Raw genomic sequence first — 6,000 nt, 5'->3', positions numbered from 1 at the left:
GATCATGCTTGCGAATGAAACGGAGATGTTCCACAAAGTGGTCACCCAGTCTGCATTTGGTCTCCCCAGAGTAGAGGAAACCACATTGTGAACAGTATACTAAATTGGAAGAAGTACAAGTAAATCACTGTTTCACTTGGAAGGCGTGTTTGTGCCTTCGATAGTAGGAAGTGAAAGGCCAGGTGTTACATCTCTTGCACTGGCACGGAAAGCTGCTATTGGGAAGGGAAGGGGATGTTAGGGGTGCCGGAGGAGTGGACCAGAGTGTCAGGGAGGGAATGGTTCCTTCAGAAAGGGAAGGATAAGGGAAGATGTGTTTGGTGGAGCTGGCAGAAATGGTCTATTTAATACGGAGGCTGGTGAGGTGGAAGGTGAGGGAAGAGGGGAGCCCTATCACCATTCTGTGAGGTAGCAGAAGGGGTGAGAGCAGAAGTACGTGAAATGAATCGGACACAGTGGAGAGCTCTGTCAACCACACTGTGGGGGGTCTTTGGCTGAACATAAAGGAAGGCATATCAGAAGTGCTGGTGTGGAAGGTTGCATTATCAGAATAGATACAGCGCAGATGGAGAAACTGGGAGAATGGAATAATGTCCTTACAGGTAGCAGGCTGTGAGGAAGTGACCTCGAGGTAGCTGTGGGAGTCTGTAGGTTTGTAGTGAATTTGATTGATATTCTCTTAAAGCGATAATTACACACTGTTTCAGAGATTAAAGCATGGGATTCCATCTCACTGCATGACTCACTCCTCCTGTTGATTGCTTTCAACATTTCATATCAATGAATTTAATCAAATGTAAAGCTCCTGGAAGCCACAATGAAACACTGGAGCCAAAATAATTGAATGGAACAGCATGGTCCATCATCACAGATTTTGAGTGACTAATTTATCTTTGTAGTTTGTACAAGCTAGTGGTTAGTTGGATTATTATTATTATTATCATTATTATTATTCTTACTACATCTTCTCTAAGGGCAGAATTTTTTGTCCCCCATGCAGTCGTGCGCCCAACCCAAATGGAAGCAAAATAATGTGCGATGGTGTCCGGCGCATGTCCTGATGTCATCGTGTCCTCACGCAATACATTGCTCAGCGAGCGCACACAGGTACCAGCCCAGCGCCCGCCATTAATTAACAGGCCACTGAAGGCCCTTAGGAGTCCAACTGACTGTGAGTTTATGATGCCCGTGTGATTTTCTGCTCATCACATGGGCAAATTGGGCAAGTGGCCAGCTGACATTTTCACAAACCTCATCCAAGGGGGTGGATAAAAAGGGTCAGCAGCATTGCCAGTGTGAGCAGTGAGGAGTTTTGGAGATAGTTTGCTGCTGGTTGCTTCTCGGTACTTGGAAGCTTCATCTCTGGTCGGGGCTTCATTCTCAGCATTTCCAGGCTTCAGTTCAGGACTCCTTGGTGTCTCCATGGGCCCTGGAGGATTCAGACCGTGTGGACCCTTCCAGGTATCAGACAGCCTTCCCTTGCCCTGGTAAAGTTGATTGTAGTCTCCAAGGGAGGCACCTCCTCTGAGGAGGAAGAGAGGGGCAGAAGGGAGAGGAGGCCAAGTGTCCCAATGCAGCTTCCAGGGGAGGGACCTGTGGGAGGAGAGGCGCAGGCACAAGGGGCTCAGGGCCAGCAGGTAGTCCAAGGCAGGAGGGCCACAGAAGACGCCACTATCCTGCTGCCAGGGTTTACAGACGGCGATGCAGCTACCTCAATATGTCCGAGGCGCAATGCCAAAGGAGACTCCCCCTCTCAAGGGAGACCATGACCCCCTATGTCAGAGGATCAGCCCTGAGATCAGCTCCGACTGTGTGGGTGGACACCCCATGCCAGTAGCACTGAAGGTCACAGTGGCCCTCAACTTCTATGCCTCCAGCTCTTTCCAGGGGTCAGAGGGGGATCTGTGTGGAGTCTCCCAATCAGCTGACCACAGTTGTGTCAAGCTGGAGATGGAAGCTCTGTCCAGGCTGGTATTGATCTTCATTCTTTATGATACGGATGAGGCCAGCCAGGCTGAGCGAGCCAGAGGCTTTTCAGCGATTGCTGGCTTCCCCCGTGTCCAGGGTGCTATAGACTGTACACATGTGGCCATCAAGGCGCCAGCAGGTGAGCCCGGTGCCTTCATCAACAGGAAGGGCTTCCACTCCATGAACGTGCAGATAGTGTGTGTGATCACAAGATGCAGATTCTGCAAGTCTGTGTAAGGTACCCAGGCAGCTCCCATGACACTTACATCCTGGGACACTCCCAGGTACCGAGGATCTTCAGTGCTCCAGCCCAACTGGATGGTTGGCTGCTGGGTGACAAGGGCTATCCATTGAAGAGGTGGATCATGGCACCTCTCCGCCACCCAAGAACAGAGGCAGAGAAACATTACACCCATGTGTGCCATACCACGTCATCGCTGCTCACCTGGGCTGCCACCTCCTCCCATGCCCTCTTGGTGAGGTGCGGTGGCCTCCTTCTCTCATCTTTGAGGACAGGGGTATCCCTCCTGGCAGCCAGCTCCTCCAGGAGGACAGCGAGGCACTCATCAGAAAAGCGGGGGCTGAGTGCCCACCCGATCTGCCCTCCCACCTGGCGTTTGCAGTCGTACTCGAACTCCATTGTTATAACGGCTGACAGACGTCCTTCTCTGGCAGCCTTTGTAGGGCTGCCCGGGCTGTTTTTAAACTGGGCACCAGGTCACCATTGGACCCAGCGGCCGACAGGCCCTGCACCCACTCGGCCCTTCCCGGCAAGTGCGGAGCCACATTTCACACTGGGCAGGCCTTAATTGGCCGACCGATATGACATCGCAGTCGGGGCCCAATCGCAGGCGGCTGTCAGTTTTGCGGCTGCCCTCAGACCTGCCCAGTGCGGGCGCCCCACGAGGGGAAAATCCTGACCTTAGGTATCGTCCTTAGACATGTTTATTATTTATTTATTTATTTATTAGCCTTTATTGGTCGAGGCATTGAATATAAGAGCAGGGAGGTTATGTTGTAGCTCTATAAAACTCTAGTTAGGCCACATCTGAAATATTGTTCTGGTCTCCACACTGTAGGAAGGATGTGATTGCACCAGAGAGGGTGCAGAGGAGATTCACCAGGATGTTGCCTGGACAGGAGTGTTTCAGCTATGAAGAGACACTGGATAGGCTGGGGCTGTTTTCCTTGGAGCAGAGAAGGCTGAGGGGGGACCTGATTGAGGTGTACAAAATTATGAGGGGCATAGGTAGGGAAGATAGGAAGAAACTTTTCTCTTTAGTGGCGGGGTCAATAACCAGGGGGCATAGATTTAAGGTAAGGGGGCAGGAGGTTTGGAAGGGATGTGAGGAAAAATGTTTTCACCCAGAGGGTGGTGGGGTATCTGGATCTCACTACCTGAAAGGGTGGTAGAGACAGGAACCCTCACAACATCTACAGGCTCCCCCTTATCCACTGTACATGTTACTCCTTCAAAAAACTCCAATAAATTGGTTAAACATGATTTTCCTTTCACAAAACCTGCTGACTTTTCCCGATTGCCTTGAGTTTTTCTAAGTGTCCAGCTATAACCTCCTTAATGATTGATTCTAACAACTTTCCCATGGCAGACGTCAAGCTAACTGGCCTATAGTTTCCTGTTTTCTGCCTCCCTTTCTCCTTAAATAAAGGGGTTTTTTTGCTACTTCACAGTCTGATAGAACCTTTCCAGAACCTAGTGAATTTTGGAAAATTAGCACCAGCGCAGACTACCTCATTAGCCACCTCTTTTAAAACCCTAGGATCTGGTCCATCAGGGCCCGGAGACTTACCAGCCCACAGCTCCATCAGTCTGCTCAGTACTGTTTCCCTAGTGATTTCAATTTCACTAAGTTCCTTTCTCCCATTCACCTGATTTGCAGCTATAACTGGAATGTTTTTTGTATCCTCTATAGTGAACACAAAAGCAAAATATTTGTTCACTTCTTCCAACATTTCCTTATTATCTACTATTAACTCCCCACGGTCAGCCTCTAGAGGATCAATACTCACTTTACTTACTCTTTTCCTGTTGAAATACTTGTAGAAACTCTTGCTATCCATTTTTACATTTCTAGCTAGCTTCCTCTCATACTCTAATTTCTTTCTCCTGGTTAACCTTTCAGTCACTCTCTGCCATTTTTTATATTCTGTCCAATTATCTGCCCTGCCACTCATCTTTGCGGAATTGCATGTTTTTTTCCTTAAGTTTGACGCTTTCCGTAACTTCTTTAGTTAACCACAGATGGTGGATCCTCCCCTTAGAATTTTTATTTATAGTAGAAATGTACTTATTCTGAATACTCTGAAATATCCCCTTAAATGTCTGGCACTGCTTCTCTATTCAGCTCTATATCCACCTTTCTAGCCTAGTTTCCCGCTTCACCAGCTAGCTCAGCTTTCATGCCCACATAGTTGCCCTTATTTAAGTTTAAGATACTAGCCTTAGACCCACTCTTCTCCCTTTCAAACTGAATGTAAAATTCAATCATATTGTGGTCACGGCTACCTAGGGGTGTCTATACTCTGAGGTCATTAATTAATCCTGTCGCAGTATACAATACCAAGTCTAGTATAATCTGTCCTCTGGTTGGTTCCAGAATGTACTGCTCTAAGAAACTATCTTGAAAGCATTCTAAGAACTGCTCATCTGATTTTTCCAGGTTATATGTAGATTGAAAATCACCCATGATTATTGCCGTCCCTTTATCACAAGTACACAATATTTTCTCTTGAATACTTTGTCCTGCACTGTGGCTACTGTTAGGGGGCCTGTAGATCACTCGCATTAGTGACTTCCTTCCCCTACAATTCCTCACCTCCACCTAATCCAATTCTACATCTGATCTCCTGAACTAAAGTCACCTCCAACTATTGCACCAATGCCCTCTTTTATTAACAGTGCTATCCCTCTGCCTTTACCTTGCTTCCTACTCTTCTTGAATGTGATGTACCCCTCAATATTAAGGGCCCAATCTTTGTCATTCTGCAGCCTCGTCTCTGTAATTGCTATCAGATCACGTTTATTTACTTCAATGTTGGCCATCAATTCATTTACTTTGCTGTGAATGCTACATGCACTCGGATAGAGAGCCTTCAGTTTTGCCTTTTTGTTACCTTTGTAACATCTCATCTTGACTGTTGATGTATTCTGGGTTTTTTTCTCTGTCCCTTCCTGCCATTCTCTGACCCTCATTTCTCATATTATTATTTTGTTCTCCTGTCTTGATTCTATGCCTTGAATTGCTACCTGTACCCAAGCTTGATCCCTCACCCATCTTGTTTAGATTAAAACCCTCTCTGCTTCCCTAGTTATGTGATTTGTAAGGATACTCATCCCAGCATGGTTCAGGTATAAACCGTTCCAATGTTACAGCCCCCAATTTCCCCAGTATTGCTGTCAGTGCCCCACAAACCAGAACCCACTTCTCCCACACCAGTCTTTGAGCCATCTTTTGTCTCTCTAATCTTATTTGTCCTATGCCAAGAATCCAGAGATTATTACCCTTGAGTTTCTGCTTCTTAATTTGGCACCTAGCTCCTCATGCTGACTTTGCAGTACCTCTTTCCTAATTCTACCTGGGGGTACTTACATAGACCACGGCAACTGAAACCCCCCCCCCCCCGCCACTGTAAGTTCCTCTCCAGCTCTGAGCAGATGTCCCAAACCCTGATACACCGGGCAGCCAACACAGACTTCTGGACTCTGGCTCTTTGCTGCAGAGAACAGTGTCAATCCCCCTCACTCTAATATCCCCTACTACCACTACATCCCTTTTTGCTTCCCCCACTTGAGCGGCTTTCTCTACCACAGTGACATGGCCAGTCAGCTCATCCACCTTTCAGACCTTGCTTTTATCCACACAGGTTGTGAGCACCTCAAACCTGTTTGACAATTGCAATTTCTGAGGCTCCTCCACTACAGTCTGCTCAGTCCCATTACCTACCTCACTGATAGTCACATCTTCCTGTCCCTCACTGGTGACCAAAACAGTTGACCCTCTTGTAAGAAGT

The 6,000-nt window shown here is 47.5% G+C and overlaps 1 protein-coding gene across 1 annotated transcript in view; it reads left to right on the top strand.

The window, feature by feature from the left end:
* Positions 1–1,068: 1,068 nt before the first annotated feature.
* The window catches only part of LOC121268973 (vasoactive intestinal polypeptide receptor-like), a 53,729-nt gene continuing 48,797 nt past the window's right edge, over positions 1,069–6,000 (top strand). Inside the window, exon 1 of the mRNA XM_041173276.1 lies at positions 1,069–1,107. The gene's annotated coding sequence lies outside the window, so the exon portion shown is untranslated. The remainder of the gene's footprint in view (positions 1,108–6,000) is intronic.

Source organism: Carcharodon carcharias, chromosome 23 (assembly GCF_017639515.1).
Source record: "Carcharodon carcharias isolate sCarCar2 chromosome 23, sCarCar2.pri, whole genome shotgun sequence".
Lineage (NCBI taxonomy): Eukaryota > Metazoa > Chordata > Chondrichthyes > Lamniformes > Lamnidae > Carcharodon > Carcharodon carcharias.
Note: the sequence above shows the minus strand (reverse complement) of the source record. Positions and strands in the feature narration are given on the sequence as shown.